Source organism: Cetorhinus maximus, chromosome 3 (assembly GCF_964194155.1).
Source record: "Cetorhinus maximus chromosome 3, sCetMax3.hap1.1, whole genome shotgun sequence".
NCBI classification, from domain to species: domain Eukaryota; kingdom Metazoa; phylum Chordata; class Chondrichthyes; order Lamniformes; family Cetorhinidae; genus Cetorhinus; species Cetorhinus maximus.
This window is the reverse complement of record NC_135881.1, coordinates 55,285,171-55,302,939: the sequence shown is the minus strand read 5'-3', so window position 1 is coordinate 55,302,939 and position 17,769 is coordinate 55,285,171. Positions and strand designations below refer to the sequence as shown.

The 17,769-nt window shown below is 41.5% G+C and overlaps 1 protein-coding gene across 4 annotated transcripts in view; it reads left to right on the top strand.

The window, feature by feature from the left end:
• The window catches only part of LOC144678647 (voltage-dependent L-type calcium channel subunit beta-2-like), a 442,474-nt gene that overhangs the window by 412,163 nt on the left and 12,542 nt on the right, over window positions 1-17,769 (top strand). The gene's annotated exons all lie outside the window — the stretch shown is intronic.

The window sequence follows — 17,769 nt, the reverse complement described above, 5'->3', positions numbered from 1 at the left end:
CTGATCTGACTATGAAACATAAGTAATAGCTTTATACACAATGTTGTGAATAAGTTTAGTCCTAATGGAAGATTTTAAGGAGTTGTTTCTTCTTTTACTGTTTTATTCATGATTTTCCAAGAGCTTTTTCTTACAGTCTTCAAATACTGTTCTCATTTAAGAGGCTGGTATTAACTTCATTCCCAGGCTTCTGCCAGTCTGCTTCTAGCAGCTTGGGGGGTATAAACTGGAGGTGCATGATGATCACATCAGCCTCTATAAGAAACTTGGCTTCTGCTAGTTACCCCTGATCTGGTTAAACTTAAGTCACAATAATTCAAAATTTCACACCTGCCTCATACGGTATGAGTATCCAGGTAACTTATCTTTTTTTAAATTTATTCTGAATTCCTGCTGTGTGCTTTGTGCAAAGCTTTGCACACGAACGCCGAAAATGAAAATATCCTGTCATGAAGCCATCGTGCATCTTGCATTAAAATAGATTACAAATTTGGCCTGTCTGCATAATTCTATCTTTCCTTCATAAATGTATTCATTTATGAGATGTAGTCATCACTGGAAAGATCAGCATTTATTGCCCATCCCTGATTGCTCTTGAGAAGGTGGAGGTGAGCTGACTTTATGGCTTGTTCAGCCATTTCACAGGACCATTAAGAATCAACCACACTTATAGGTCAGACCAAGTATGGACAGCAGATTTTCTTCCCTAAAGGACATTACAACAAGTTGAGTTTTTACCAGTAAGATATCTTCATGGTCATTATTACTGTTTTATTTCAAATTTAGCTAATTAGCTGAAATCAGTTCACAAACTGCCATGTTGGTATTTCAACACTTGTCTCCAGATTATTAGTCGACACATCTAAGTTACTAATCCAGTAACACAACCCTGTGCCATAGTGTCCAAATGATTGTGCTCCAGACAAAACTAAAACCAGAACTCCCAGCTGAAATGATTCATTCTAGAGCAGTATAATGGAGATGGAATGTTTCAATATTCAACTTCTGTTCATTTTAGAAAATCCCTCATCCTTTCATTTGCTTACTTTTATATGCGATTCATGCCATGCACTCGAATGCTTTGCTTTTATTTGCCACTGGTGTCTGTATCGAGTACTGACAGGTCAGTTATGACATGGGCAACTGCAGGTTAAAGCTGTTTCTACTCAGCCCCAGAAATATAACTTAACCCAGTAAAGCACTCCTTAACGAACCAGTGTGACATTTTCCATTTCTTGCACTAGCCTCACTGTGAAATTTACTGTACTATTTGTGTATTACTTTAAATGAATAACAGATGGTTTTTTGTTTGTGCTTTTCCATTGTATATACAGTAACTGTGTAACATACATTTTCTGTGCTCTGTACAAACCTGATTGTCTTGGCTTTTTTTTTATTCTTTTACTTTATTAACGCCCTCCCTTTGCAGATGCTTTGGGTATGTATAATAGAAAGCTGGCAACAAATTCTTTCAGGTGTTTTTGTCTGTGTATTTGGTTTTTAGCTGTGCTTTTTTTTCTGGATTGCCATCAGTAAGACCATTACTTTTGAAGATTAGTCACAGTTCAATGAGACTCTTGCATGCAGATTCTCCACATGACATCACTACACTTGGGTGTGTTTGGATTGTGACATCTCAGGATTGTTCACCTTTGTGTCTCATTGTGTCAGTATTTCAGTAGTTCAAGGTAGAAGGGGTTTGGAATGGGCAATAGACATGGCCTCCTCAGTTTTGCTTACATGTTGAAAACAAAGAATTCTTATTTGAATACATCTTTTTTGCAATCACCAGCAACATATCATAGAGCAGATTTTCCGAATCCCTCACCTGACACGCCCTAAGCACAACGGGTGGAAAATTGTAGACAGAGCATTCACAACTTCGTTTCACACTTGCTGCAGGGCATAGTTTGCAATGGGCAAGGGCACGCAACATTTATTCAAAAGTAGGAACACAAGTTTATTCAATTATTCATGATTTTCAGTTCAACTTCACTATTTTGAGGTGTATTTGTCTCTGCTGCATCATGTGAAAAGGCAGTGGAGACTCCCGGAAAGGATCACCCACAACAAAATTTCTATTTTTAACATAATAGCGACTCAATCATGATGGTATGGGAAACTAGCAAATGAATGCTTAAAACATACACCTGATATTAATTTTCTAGCATTTTATCATAGGCATTAAACCATTTATTTTAAGTGCATTAACTTCTCTGATATAGCAGAGAGAAAATTTTCAGGCCAATAACATAAAGTTCATACTCCCACAGCAAAATTTCAGAGTTTTAGACACTGAAAGTGTCCAAAGTCAGGCTGTAATATTATCCAGCGGTCAAAAGTGGTGTTAATTCAGTTAAATTGAAACTGGCATGGATTTTGATTGTGGGGGGATGGTGCTATTATTATTTTTCAGAGATCTCAATATATAGATGTAAAAGTCCCAGGGATTATACCATGGTGTGAGCAATGTCGTAAGTCACTCTCAATTTCCTGACATTTCTATGCGATAATGAAGGTACACTGTAGGTACACTATCACTGTGGTGCAAAGGTTCAGGAAAATCCAGCCTCAGGGTTGTTTTGAACAAAATTCATGAATAATAGACTGACATTACCAAACCTCATGTCATTTAAACCCTCTGCATTTCCAGTAAATTGCTGAGTGATTAAGTTATGAACAAAGACGTATGAAATTGCAGCAACTTTTAATAGGGGCTTTTTCACTCTTTTTCACCAGCTGTACAAATTTTGAATGTTCACTGTTACACCCCCTCCGGCCCCCCCATTATCTGAAATCCTTGATTTTGTTGTTGTTGATGCCAAAGATATGAAGTCATTAGAGTCCCAAAGCGGCAGCTGTCCTAGCATGCACCTGAGGGTCACTGAAACCAGGAAAAAATACTAGCAACCTCCAATTTCCTCTCGTTCCCCCACCTCCATTCTCACCTTCATTCTCCACCAAAATCAATCAGCCAAGTTATCTGCCAATCAGAACTGATTTTTTTTTTCTTTACAAGAAAGGGCAAAAAGAAAACAAGCTTGTCTTTTACATTGTGAACTCCAGTTTACAGTCAGCAGTACTTTTGGCCTAATGCTTAGGTTTGTTCTTTGGCAACATAGAGCACAAAAAACAGCAGCAATGAATCTCTTACACTCAGCACTTCTCTGCTGTAGGATTGGCCTGAAACTGTGCCTAGCTAGTGGCATGTCTTGAGCATCAATATGAAGCTTTGAGTCTGAGCCCTACTTGCCTGTGATATGGAGATTTCATGACTGTAAAAGAGTCAAAGCGTTTGGTGGAATATAGGCGACAGATTTTCAAAAATGCAACATCCAGATGTCTTGAGTGTTCATTTCCATGATACTTCTGTAGTCCATTGCTTTCATCAAAAGTGTCTAAAGTTGCCAATTTGATATATAAGTTTGCAAATAAATGTGTATTTGCCCATCCCCGATAACTAGAAATTTCCAATGGCGTTGCTCATATTAAGTTAAAGGATTTGCCGTTTTAATATGATGTATATTTTCACCAATATATTTGGAGCTGAAGGATGGAAATTACTTTAGAATGAGGTGCATTAAATGAATAATTTGGCTGGTTATTGAAGGAGCAGAACATTCTTGACATTCCTACATGGTAAAAGATGTGTACGTTTTTAGTGTTTCCCTGCTGCCTTTCAGTCTCTCTTGATCTTGTTTTCCATTGTTGTCATGACAACAGCACTGAATACTATCACAGAATTGTTACAGCCCATCATGTCTGTCTTGGTTCCTGTTTCTCTTTTTAATGATCCACACAGGCTGTTGATATCGTAGCTGAGCTAACTTTATTGATAACACATTTTCCTAACATGAACACACATCTGCAGTGTCTGATCTCTATAAAGACAGGCTCCAACATTTGATCAGTCTGTTTTGTCTTTTATTCATCTCTGTATATCTGTGACAAAAACAGAATTACCTGGAAAAACTCAGCAGGTCTGTCAGATTTTTCCAGGTAATTCTGTTTTTGTTTTGGATTTCCAGCATCCGCAGTAGTTTTTTGTTTTTATCTCTGTATATCTGTGGTTTTCTCTCAATTCTTCCACTGGATGTTCTGAATGGTGACAGAGGTGATTTTGAAGGGCAAGGGGCCTTCTCCAGCTCTGTGTCACTATCACCCCTTGGATAGTTTTCAGGACTCTCAGGCTTTGTCTGGTTATCTGTTGCTTCACTAGTGCATTCTGGTTTTTTACCTTCAGCTACACTTTCTGGTTCAGGGCATTAGTTTTCCTTAAGAATTTCCAGTTTCTCCTGTACTGTAGTCCGTTTGGCATCTACACTATGTAAGACTTTGGTTCTCCTGTGATTCCTGTGATAACAGCAGGATTCCAGATCCCTTCATGCTGAATCCTCACCCCCTGACCTGAACATAGGAGAAACAGACGTCGGGCACCTCGATTAAAGTACTGTTTCTGCTTCCGCTGTCTCAGTTTGAGCAGGTCCTGCACGCTGTAGCTCACTGGCTGTGGAAATAACAGTTGGGGTGCAGTTGGAAGCTTAGTTCTTAGTCTTGTGCCCATCAGGAGCTGTGCCGGAGATGTTCCAATGACCTCTAATGGAGTACTCCTGAAATCCAGCAGTGCCAGGTAGGGATCTCTTCCGTCTGCCTTTGTCTTCTTCAACAGGGTCTGAATTTTTCGCTTGTTTACCCTGACCACAATTGGCCCCTGACCATGATTTCATGCTGACTGGCAAATTAACAGTCAGCCAGCATGAAACGCGCATTGAGAAAGGCTCAGTGCTACCAGTGAGGGTGGGAAGAGGGCGGGCGCCGACGTCACCGTGGGTGCTGGTGAGCGCTTCCAGTGAGCTACCTGAAGGCAGACAGCTGCCCCAGGGAGCTGCAGACATCCACACAATAAACAAAACAACAAAAATGCTGCAAAATATGTCCATGCAGCACAATCAAGCATCTGAAAGCAAACCTCATTAAAAAACCAGTCCCCAGATATCTCCTCTTATTTTATCTCCCCACGGAGAGTTCATCCTGCCCTGGCTCAAGGATTGAACAAAAATGTAAAGGCCGCCTGGCCAATTGATCTGTCTGCCTACTGTAAAGGTGGACGAGCCACGAAAACTCGCTTTCAATTGCCTCCTTAATAGGCTTAATTGCCCACTTAATTGTCGGTGGGCGCGCTTCTCACTGCTGCGTAGGTCTGCCGACATCAGGACGTCAGGACATTCGCCCGACATCATCTCGCACTATTTCATGACCATTCAGGTTGGGCGCACACCTGCCCAGCGAGGCGTAAAAATCTGCCCCAGGTGTTTTGAGGTCTGCATAGTACGTTCTACCATTCTGTTGGATTGTGGATATTTGAGACTTGACGTCGTGTGGCAAAACTCCCAGTCCTGTGCAAATTTGCAAAATTCAGTGCCTGAAAATTGTGGGCCATTATCTTGAGATGAGCATTTCAGGTATGCCATGGCAAGCAAAAATTGATTTTATATGATTTATTACAGTGATGCTCGTACTATCATTTCTCAGCAGCGCAGACTCCAATAAACTTTGAGTAATAATCTACTGCTAGTAGGTACTCTGTTGTCAAATGTGAACAAGTCCGCTCCGATTTTCTGTCAGGGCCTCTCTGGAACACTGTGTGATTGAAACAGTTCCTTTTGTTGCAAGTTACTGTACTTTTGGTACACTGCACACGCATTCACCATTTCCCTGATTTTTGTGTTCCCATTCCAGGACCAATACATTATGCGCCGAGCTCTTCTCCTGCATGTTTCTATGCCGAGGTGACTTTCATGTATGTGCTGCACCATTTCTTTCCTCAGTGTTGCAGGAATTATAATCTTTTCTCCCTTGAAAAGTATTCCTTCTGCTTGAAGTTCCTCACGGAAGTTCAAGTACTCTTGTACAGCAGAGAGGCTCTGCTCCGATGTGTGGGCAGCCAGTTTGCACAATCTGCTGCAGTTTCCTCAGGGTGGCGTCGTTCTTGGTCGCTTCCCTGATCTCATCCAGTTTGGTTACAGCCACAGGTAAGTTTTTTTTGTCAGCATGTGAACCTGTGCTTCCGTTTCTTTATCCTCTTCCTCCGTGATGGGTAGGTATGCATGTGACAGAGTGTCTGCGATGTACATTACCTTGCCCGGTTTGTATTTAACTGGAACTTCTGCAGATGCGTTAGTAATCTTTGGATTCTTGGTGGTGCACAGTTCAGAGGCTTTTTAATTATAGCTTCCAAAGGCTTATGAACAGACTCTACCTCCACGTCTTTGCCATAGACAAACTGGTGGAAGTGTTCTAGGCAAAACACAATCGCTAGCATTTCTTTCTCCATGTGGGCATACCACTGCTGTGTTTCAGTCATTGCCTTTGAAGCATATGCCACTGGTGCCTCATTTTGCCAGATGACAGCTCCTAGGCCAGCCTTTGAAGCATCCACTGAGATCTTGACCGGCTGACTGACATCATAATACTTAACAGAGGTGCCTGGGTCAGTGTTCTGTTCAGACTGGTCAAAGCTCCCTGGTGACTTTGTTCCCAGTGCCATTCCACATCATTTTGTAGAAGTTCTCTGAGGGATGCTGTCAGGTCTGACATATTCTGAATGAATTTCCACAAGTAGGTCACCATTCCCAAAAACCTCTCCAAGTTTTTCTTACATTCTGGGGGTGGTATGTTCACGACTGCTTTGATTTTACTCGGGTCCGGCTTCACTCCCTCACTTGTTAGCACATGTCCCAAGTACTTGATTTCGCGAAGACCTATTTTGCACTTTTCCTATTTCAACTTGAGGTTCCTTTCTCTAGCTCTGGCCAGCTCCTGCCTCAGTCTGTGGTTGTCTTCTCATGAGGCTCCCAGACCAGCACTTCATCAATATAGATTCCCAGGCCCTCTAACCCTTCAAACAGCTGCTTCACTGTTCTGTGGAACACCTCCAGAGCTGAATTAATACCAAAAGGTAAGCGTAAAAACCTTTATCGCCTGTATGGTGTGTTGAAGGAACAGAAATAGGAACTATGCTCATCCAGCTTGACCTGCCAGAATCTTGAACTCACATCCAAGACTGAATACTATTTAGCATCAGCTAGCTTACACGTGATCTCTTCTACTGTGGGCAGATGGTAATGCTCGCATTGTACTGCCTGATTTAGGTCTCTGGGATCCAAACAGGCTCGCAGATTCCCATCTGATTTTTCTACAGTTGTGATCAGATTAATCCATTTTGGTTCTTCAATTTTCTTGATGATGTGAGATTTCTCCATTCTGTCCAACCCTGCTTTCAGTTGGTCTCTCAGCATTACTGGCATTTTCCTGGGCTGGTGTATTTTGGGTGTCACAGTTTTGTCAATGTTGATGGTGTGATCTCCCTTTATCCCTGGAACACATCTTTATACTCCCTCAGGATGTAATCAATGGTGACAGTCATTATTCTCTTGATTAGCTTCAGATTTTCACAAGCTTTGATTCCAAGAATGGGTTTTGCATCAGTTTTCACCACTATGAATGGAAGCTCTTGAGACTTTTTTTTGTGCTTCATTTTAAATGTGCACTTGCCTTCTACTGCAGTTTTTTCATCTGTAAAAGTAGACAGCTTCACTTTTGTTTTAGTTAGCTGTTTTTCTTTGCTTATCTTATGATACAGGCTTATGGGAATGACATTTGCTTGTGCATCTGTGTCAGGCTTGAAATTCACCATAATGCTGCCAATTTTTAAATCGACCTTCTATTTGTCATCTTTGGAATTTGTTGTTACTGCACCAACGAAAAGTTCAGTTTCAGTGTCTGTGTCATCATCTGCAATCATGCACACTTTCTTCAATTTACACATCATAGTGAAGTGATTTAGTTTGTCACAGTTCTTCACTGCTTTCCATAGGCTGGACAACTACATGGTAAATGCTCTGTTCCACATTGGCTGCATTTAAATGTTTTAATAGCAGTTTTGTTCTTTTTACCTTCAGGCTGTCTATTTGTTCTTTCCCAAGGGCTGTTTCTGTTTAACTGCATCTAACCACTTGACCATGTACAGCTTATTATCTTCTGTCATCCGTTTAACCTAGCATTTCGTTGTCTCTGCCATTCTGCAGATATTTATTGCTTTCTCCAGCGTGAGATCAACTTCTCTCAAAAGCCGTTCTCTCAGAGAGCAAATTATTCTACCTCAGATCAGTGATCCTTCAAGCTCTCCAAATTCACGCGATTTAACTCATTTTATCAGCTCAATTACATACTTACTAATGTTGTCACTGCCTTGCGTGCACGTAGAAAAATTGGTATCTTCCATACGTGATGTTTTTCTTAGGGCTGCAGTAGGCTTTGAATTTTTCTATTATTTCTTTCAAGTCATTTTGTTTCTCATCACTTTCAAACATGAATGTGTTATAGACTTCAAGGGCTTCCACCCCTGCTACGTGAAGAAGGATAGAAGACTGTACCTGAGGGTCTTTTTTATCACTGCCCATTGCTGTGAGGTACAGCTCGCATTGCTGCCGGAACCACCTTCAGTTTTCAGCGAGATTGCCCTCCAAACTGAGTTCTGTTGGTGGTTTCAGAACCTCCATTATTGTGTTTAGTTTACTTCTGACACCATGTCTTATTTCTTGTTTCTCTTTTTAATGATGCACGCAGGCCGTCGACGTCGTAGCTGAGCTAACTTTATTGATAACACATTTTCCTAACCTGAATACATATCTGCAGTTTCTGAGCTCTATCAAGACAGGGTCCAACATGTGCTATCTGACCTTCACTCCTGAGGTCAGGTGACCCTCTATATAGTACAGAGTGCCGTATAGTATCTAATACTGGAGTCCACAACCACAGTCAGCTATTATGACAACGTTTATGCTGGCTAGTTAGTGGCTTCATAGGAAATTCTGTAGCTTGACAGCTGGAAGCATACTTGATCCTGAAAGAAGGAAGGAATCAGAGAAATTTGGCACTGCTATATAGTGTGAATCATCCTGGCTTAGATGTCTAGGTTTTGTGTGTCAGCAATCTAATCATTTTGCTGTATTAGCAAAGGCCTGTGACAACTGAAAACTCATTAGAATAATGGGGTGTTCATAAATAGAATTCTTGCAATGATTTTGACAACTGGTTTGAATTTTCCATATTTGATCAAAGCTTGTCAATCTGTCTTTTCATTTTTTCTGACACTTTTAATTGGAAAAGGTTTTAAAAAAAATGCTTGACAGCGCATGTATAAAATTCAGATTAGAAAAAAATACAGCACATAATATGCTGGCTAATGATATATTGATTGACTTCTAGCTATGTCTCACATAGTGCAAAAAAAGTGTCTGTATTGAATTTCAGCAAGGGAATCTTTTTGTTTAGGGAAGGAAAGTGCACACGCTGTGCCATTTGGGGACTCCAGGATGCTACCCATGTCCTGGACATCTACATGTGCAGAAAGTGCCACCAAATGGAAAAGCTCGAGCACCATATCTTGGAACTCGGAGCAGCCAGTGTCACTAAGGAGCATTCGCAAAGATGAGAGCTATGTGGATAGCACATTTCAGAAGGGAAGTCATCCTATAGCTTATGAAAGAGCAAGGAGAGAGGTGTGGGTGGCCATAAGACAGACAAGAAAGGCAAGGCAGATAGTGCAACAAACCGAGGACATCCCACTTTCTAATAGGTACTCATTTCTGAGTACTAATGGGGGAGAGGGTTCCTCTGGCGAGAGCAGCAAGACTCATGACCGGAGCACCATGGGTGGTTCAGTTTTGCAGGGGGAGAGGAGAAAAGAGAGGAGAACAATAGTGGTAGGGGATTCTATAATTAGGGGAACAGACAGGTTCTGTGGTCACAGCCGTGATTCCAGGATAGTATGCTGCCTCCCTGGTGCAAGGGTGATGGATATCACTGAGCATTTCAAAGCAGTCTGGAGAGTGAGGGTGCACAGCCAGAGGACATGGTACCAACAGTAGAAAAAGGGATGAGGTCCTGCAGGCTGAGTTCAGAGCGTTAGGAAAGCGATTAGCAAGCAAGACCTTGAAGGTGTTAACCTCCGGATTACTTCCATGGCCACGTGCTAGTGAATATGGAAATAGGAGAATACGCCAGATGAATGCACGGCTGGAGAGATGGTGGAGGAGGGATGGCTTCAGATTTCTGGGGCATTGGGACTGGCTCTGGGGAAGGTGGGATCTGTACAAGCCAGACAATCTACACCTGAATAGGACCAGGATGAATGTCCTTGTAGGGAGATTTGCTAGTGTTGTTGGGAAAGGTCTCAATGAGGTTGGGAGGGGAATGAGAACCTGAGGGCAGATTCAAATAGGACAAATTCAAAGCAGGGGTCGGGTGACAGAAAATTAGTGGGTGACTCTGAAAGACTGAAGAAGCAAAGGTTTAAAGGTATACAACACAGGAATTTGGCAATGTTAAAAGGTATTTATTTAAATACAAGGAGTATAGCAAACAAAGCCGATGAACTGAGGGCACAGATAGACACATGGCAGCATGATATCATTGTTATAATGGAAACTTGGCTTAAAGAGGGGCAAAAATGGCAGCTCAACATCCTTGGATGTAGGGTTTTCAGTCAAAAAAGCACATAGAATGCTTTCCTTTATTGGGCGAGGTATTGAATACAAAAGCAGGGATGTAATGATGGAACTGTATAAAGTGCTGGTTAGGCCACAGCTGGAATTTTATGTACCGTTCTGGTCGCCACATTACAGGAAGGACATAATTGTTCTGGAGAGAGTGCAGAGGAGATTTACAAGAATATTGCCAGGGCTTGAAAATTGCAGATATCAAGAGGGATTAGATAGGCTGGGGTTGTTTTCCTTAGAACAGAGGAGGCTAAGGGGTGACCTAATTGAGGTGTACAAAATTATGAGAGGCATAGATAAGATAGATAGGAAAGACATTTCCTGTAGCTGAGGGGTCAGTTATCAAGGAGCATAGATTTAAGGTGATTGGTAGAAAGATTAGAGGGGATATTAGGAAAAACTTTTTCACCTAGAGGGTGGTGGATATCTGGAATTCACTGCCTGAGTTGGCGGTTGAGGCTGAAATGCTCAACTCATTTAAAAGGTACCTGGATATACATCTGAAGTGCTGTAACCTGCAAGGCTATGCACCAGGTGCTGGAAAGTGGGATTAAAATATGCGGCTAGTTTCTTCTTTCTCTCCGGGGCTGGCGCAGACATGATGGACCGAATGGCCTCTTTCTGCGCCATAACTTTTCTATGGCTTTAGAATAGAGGTGGGGTTAAAAAGCTGGGGGTATAGCATTATTGGTTAAAGAATGAATTACAGCTGTGAGGAAGGATGGTATACTAAATGGATCATCAAATGAGGCCATATGTGTTGAGCTCAGGAATAAAAAGGGGCAGCCACACTAATAGGAGTGTACTATAGACCCTCAAATAGTGGGAGGGAGATAGAAGAGCAAATACATAGGCAAATTTCTGAGTGCAAAAATAATACAACAATCTTGGTAGGGGACTTCAACTACCTTAATATAAACTGGGATACGAACAGTGTGATGGGCACAGAGGGCACAAAATTCTTGAACTGCATTCAGGAGAACTTGCCAGCATGAAACAAGCCCAATGAGAGGGAGTGCAATCCTAGATTAGTTTTAGGAAATGAAGCTGGGCAAGTGGATGAAGTTGCAGTGGGTGACCACTTTGGAGATAGGAGTTAGATTGGAGTTCGATTTAATATAATTGTGGAAAAGGATAAAGATAGAACAGGAGTATATGTTCTAAATTGGGGAAAGCAAATTTAATGAAGCTGAGAGGCGAAGTGGACTGGCTACAGCTACTTGAAGGGAAATCAGTGACAGACCAGTGGGAGGCATTCAAAAGCGACATTCTACAGGCACAGTGTAGACATGTCCCCACAAAGAAAAAAGGACAGTACTGCCAAATCTAGAGCCCCCTGGTTATCTAGATGTATACAAGGTAAGATAAAGCAGAAAAAGAAAGCTTATGACTGTCACAAAAATTTTAATACTGTAGAAAGCCAAGACAAATGTAGAAAGTACAGGGGTGAAGTAAAAAATGTAATTCTGAAAGCAAAGGAGAGGATATGAAAATATATCAGTAGGTAAAATCAAAGAAAACCCAAAGATGTTTTACCAGTACATTAACGGCAAGAGAATAACTAAGGAAAAGGTAGGACAGATCGGAGATGTAAATGGTAACTTGTGCTCTGATGCTGAAGACGTGGGCAGGGTTCTTAGTGAATACTTTGTCTCTGTCTTCACTAAGGAGAGGGATGAAGCAGACATTCTAGTTAATGAAGACTTTGAAATATTAGATACAATAAGCATATAGAGAGAGGAAGTAATGGAGGAACTGGCATTCTTGAAGGTGGATAAGTCACCAGGCCCAGATGGATTGTATCCCAGGCTGTTAAAGGAAGGCAGGGAGGAAATAGCGGATGCTCTGAGAATCATTTTCCAATCCTCACGAGATACAGACGAGGTCCCAGAGGACTGGAGGTCTTCCAACATTGTACCATTATTTAAAAAGGGTTTGAGGGATAGGCCAAATAATTATAGGCCGGCCAGTCTGACTTTGATGGTGGGCAAACTATTAGAATCAATTCTGAGGAAAAGGATAAACTGTCACTTGGAAAGGAAAGGATTAATCAGGGATAGTCAACATGGTTTTGTTAGGGGAAGGTTGTGTCTTACTTTTCAAAAATATTGATTAAATTAGTAACAAATTGGATTGATGAGGGTAGGGCAGTGGATGTTGTCTACATGGATTTTAGTAAGGCATTTGACAAAACCCCACATGGCAGACTGGCTGGAAAAGTGAAAGCCGTGGGATACAGGGGAATGTGGTGAGTTGGATTCAATATTGGCTTAGTGACAGGAAACAAAGGTGCAATGGTTGATGGATGTTTTTGCTGATGGAAAATGGTTTCCAGTGGCATCCCATATGGCTCAGTGTTGGGCCGCTTGCTGTTTGTTGTATATATTAATGATTTGGACTTAAATGTGGAAGCATGATTGGGAAATTTGCAAATGACACAAAAATTGACCATGTACTTGATAGTGAAAATGATAACTTGTCTCCAGAATGATATGAATGGTTTGGTTGAGTGGGCGGAAAAGTGGCAGATAGAATTCAATCTAGAGAAGTATGAAGTAATGTACTTGGGGAGGGCAGACAAAGCTAGGGAATACACAATAAATGGGAGGATATTGGGAGGGGTAGAGGAAGTGAGGGTCCTTGGTGTGCGTACCCATAGGTCCCTGAAGGTGGCTAGAGTGGTAAGGAAAGCATATGTAATGCTTTTCTTTATTGGACGAGTATAGAATACAAAAGCAGGGATGTAATGCTGGAACTGTATAAAACGCTGATTAAGCCACAGCAGGAATTTTGTGTACAGTTCTGGTCACCACATTACAGCAAGGACATAATTGCTCTGGAGAGGAGACTTACAAGAATGTTGCCAGGATTTGAAAATTGCAGCAATGAGGAAAGATTGGATAGGCTGAGGTTGCTTTCCTTGGAACTGAGGCAGCTGAGGGGTGACCTAATTGATGTGCACAAGATTGAGAGGCCTAGATAATGTAGACAGGGATGCCCTGTTTCCCCTAACGGAGAGGTCAATTACCAGGGGGCACAGATTTAAGGTGATTGGTAAAACGATTAGAGGGCATATGAGGAAAAACCTCTTCACCCGAAGGGTGGTGGGTGTTTGGAATTCACTGCCTGGTTTGGTGGTGGAAGCAGAAGCCCTCAACTCATTTAAAAAGCACCTGGATCTGCACCTAAAGTGCTGTAACCTGCAAGGCCTCGGACCAGGTGCTGGAAAGTGGGATTAGAATGGGCAGCTAGTTTTTTTTGTTTGTTCTTTTTCAGCCAGCGCAGACAAGATGGGCCAAATGGCCTTTTTCTGTGCTGTAACTTTTCTGTGGTTCTATGGAATATCGTAATCAAAGGAACTATTTCTAAAGCAATGAACTTTTGGTGAAAGTGTCTGGCCGTGGGATTGGCTATACAATGGCCATATTCTCCAATGCTGCAGAGGAGTTCTCCTTGAGGAAGTGAGGCTGAGGAGTAGATGATTCTTCAGTAGTGTGCTTGACAGCCTTTCAAGAAGAGCAGCCCAGGAAAAATAGGAAGAGGCCACAGCCAGTGTTAATTGCTGTTTCATAACACTGTACACATATGGGGTGCAGCGAAAAAAATCAGTAATCTTTCCAGGATAAGGAAGGTAAGCAAATCTTTCATTAATAGTGTTCCAAGCAATGATACTATCTTAACTGCCTTAAAACACTTTCAACTGTTCCTAAAAAGTCCATGAAACAGAAGAATGGAGAAGAATGGGGACAGCCACCACTGCAGCATTTGTCATCAGCTTCTGTTATATGTTCTTCTCATTGTAATTAGCCAACAAAACACTTACTGAACACATTTACCATACCATTTCTTTTGAAACCTTTATATAAAGGTTGTTTGTCAAGATACCATTAGAATGTCCCTAAGAATGGGAAGATAGGTTATGGAAGGCAGCAAGCCAGGACCAATGCATCTAGTCACTCCAGTATATCACAGCACCATTCGCCCACTCACTCTTCACCTTGCAATTTCAGTCTGTAATGAGCTATCAGGCACTACTGTTCTCATTGGAGAAAAATAGAATTGCTGTTGTGCAACATGTTAACAATGGTGAGTGGCATGTCTGTAGTGGGCATGGATGACGGTGATGTGTTTTGGGACTGCAGCATGTCAGGATCCTTTGCTAATGTTCACTGATGTTGATACAGATGGTGGAAATCCAGCAAAGCTAAGCTGTCCATGCAGTTGCAGAGTGGTGTAGTCTGCAGTATATTAGTTTCATGGCTTGGCTATTAAGAGGCAAAACCTATGAGTTTCCTTTTGAGAAACTGCAACCAGCCATATCCTGCATTTTTGCTGTGGAGATGGTGCTTCTTCCAGGTGCTATGCTAATAGCACCAGTGTTCCAATTTATTTACAGGTAAGTTCCATGGTAGCAGAGACAAACATGCAACTACTTGCTCAAAAATCTGATGGCACTATAAGTTACTGTTGTGCTCCACATGCTAACGGTGTGCTCTCATTGGCGCCTGCACCTCTTTATACCTGTGTTCAGCTTGTATCGTGGAATATTGTAAAGGTGTTATGAGCCATGGCTTCAGATAGTAATAATCACCGGTCAGCCACTCTTGAGACTTACCTTTACATGCCAAGCATTAATGGCTTAAAATGCAGGCTTTGGGTTGGCTGCCTGAGAGGCTAGCATTGACTTGCATTATGTGGTGCAAACTATCTGAGCATTCAGATAGTATAATCCTTTCCTAATCATGTAGCTAGTGGCATCATGCAAGGAAACATGTCGGTCCATGCGGGTACAGTCGTTACACCCACACTTTTGGTTAGCCTCATGTCAGATGTCCTTGGTTGTCCAAGGTAAAGGTTGAGTTAGGCGTCTTGAGCAACAATTTCAACTGCCACTTGCTTCACATTTGTTAAATTCTTATTTAGCTTATATTCACAACGATCCAAGTGACAACTTGAAAATTCCAGTGTGTAAACATTGGATGCATTGTGATTATTACAGTAGTGGCAGTGCTGTGACTGTAATGGAGTTCAGCAGCTGAATTGCTTGTAATTTGTAATATAACTTCATGGGTTAAGGAAATAGCATTCAAAAGGTAGAAATGAAAGAAAATTGCACAAATGGTGTCCCTATTCACTCATTTATGTGTGTCCACTTGCTAACTGGCACATTCTTAATGGAGCCATCAGGTGACTGAGCACAAAATGACATGGCCTGCTTGTCTGCTATAATTTTGACAGAAAGTTGTCAGGAAAAATCACACATGCTATCGTGGGATTTCTGGACCCTTCCACTGAAATTAGAACAGAGGGGGGTCCACACTGAAATTTTGTTACGGGGCAGTGAACACAGGACAGGATAGAAATTTATAACACAACAGACAGTCTCTAAAATTAGTTCTAAAATCTGATAGCTTTGATACCACAATTAATATGTATTGGGTGTTAAGCACTGGGAGCTAAAAGCTTCACCCAGAAAATATTCTTCAGATAGTCCATTCATTATTCAGCTCATTGTTATAATTGGTACTATTGAAGTGTTTTATAACTGTTTCCTTAATTGCTGCTCTTCAGGATATAAATGAGGACACTCAGCTTCAGCTAGCTTAGGATGGTTAAATTAGCATAGATTTCCAATCAGTTATGCCCAGTTTGCTTGCAAACGGTTGAAGTTGGTGAGAGACCAATAGCGTCCAAACTCTGCCTATTTTTGAAATAAAAACAAAAAATGCTGGAAAAGCTCAGCAGGTCTAGCTGGCAGCATCTGTGGAGAGAGAAACAGTTAACTTTTTGAGTCCAATACGACTCTTCTTTGGAGAAACGTTAACTCTATTTCTCTCTCCGCAGATGCTGCCAGAACAGGTCTGCTGAGTTTTTCCAGCATTTTCTGTTCTTATGTCAGAATTTCATCATCCACAGTATTTTAGTTTTATTCTGCCCGTTTTTGCTCAATTCCCATTTTGTTTTTAATTATCTAATTTTTACTGTGTCACAGTAACACGATTACAGAAATATATGTTCACTTTTTTTTTTACTGTTCTCCTTATCCACTTGATTCTTCAACAGTTAGTTTTGATGTTTCTCACATGCACGCTGTTCTCTCAGCAACAAGGTGGCAATAGCTCTTAGAGTTCTTTACGGCAGTTGAATGAATGGCCAGTGCTGACTTGCCTGCTGGTGTTTTCCTTCCTCTGCATGGGGAAGGTTTTGACTTTGACACCACCCATTGATGTTAGGACTAGGGTCAGAAACTCTTTAATCCTCTGTGTACCTACTTCCTAGTGATTTAGGGCACGTATTGAGCTCTCTGGTGTGTTGCCTTTCTCTGTTCCTCTTCTTTCATTTTCCTCTTTCTTCTGCTAAAGACAATAAGTCAAGCTGAGATACAGTTCTCAAATATATTGTCTACTTTCATCTTCTGTAACATCGCCTTCCCTGCCCTGCTTCAGCTACTCTGCTGCTGAAACCCTCATTCATTCCTTTGTGTTACATCTAGACCCAACTATTCCAATACTCTCCTGGCTGGAATCCCAACTTGTACTCTCCACAATCTTGAGCCTCTCCAAACTCTACTGCCAATATCCTAAGTCATGCCAAGTCCATCCATCCATCACCCTTGTGCTCTCATCCTTGTTTCATATCTTCCATCGCTTCAATTGTCCAAGATTTATGCACTCCTCTAATTCTGGCCGCTTGTGCATCCCTAATTGTAATGACTCCAACTATTGGCATCTGTTCCTTCAGCTACCCAGGCCCTAAGCTCTGGAATTCTCTCCCTAAATCTCTCCACTTCTCCTCCTTTACAACACTCCTTAAAACTTACCTCTTTGACCAAGCTTTTGGTCACCTGTCCTAATATCTCTCTGTGGCTTAGGGTCACATTGGGCTTGTTAATACTCCTGTGAAGCACTTTGGAGCAGTTTGTTACATTAAATGTACAAGTAAACACAACTTGGTGATGCTCAAACTGCCTGGATTCAGATGAAGAATGCCTGTGGATGGTAACTAATTGACAATGAAGGAGGCACTGACCCCTCCCAGGGCTTCATGATTTAAATGGCTCAGTGCCATAGCATACATTTACCCAGAGTTTTCTAGGGAGTACCTTTTTAGATAACATTTTATTAAAAGTATTTTTCATTGTGAGACCATAGTTAGGGACAGAAACAAATATCCAAAGTAATTCGTATCTTGGCTCAAACCGCTGTCC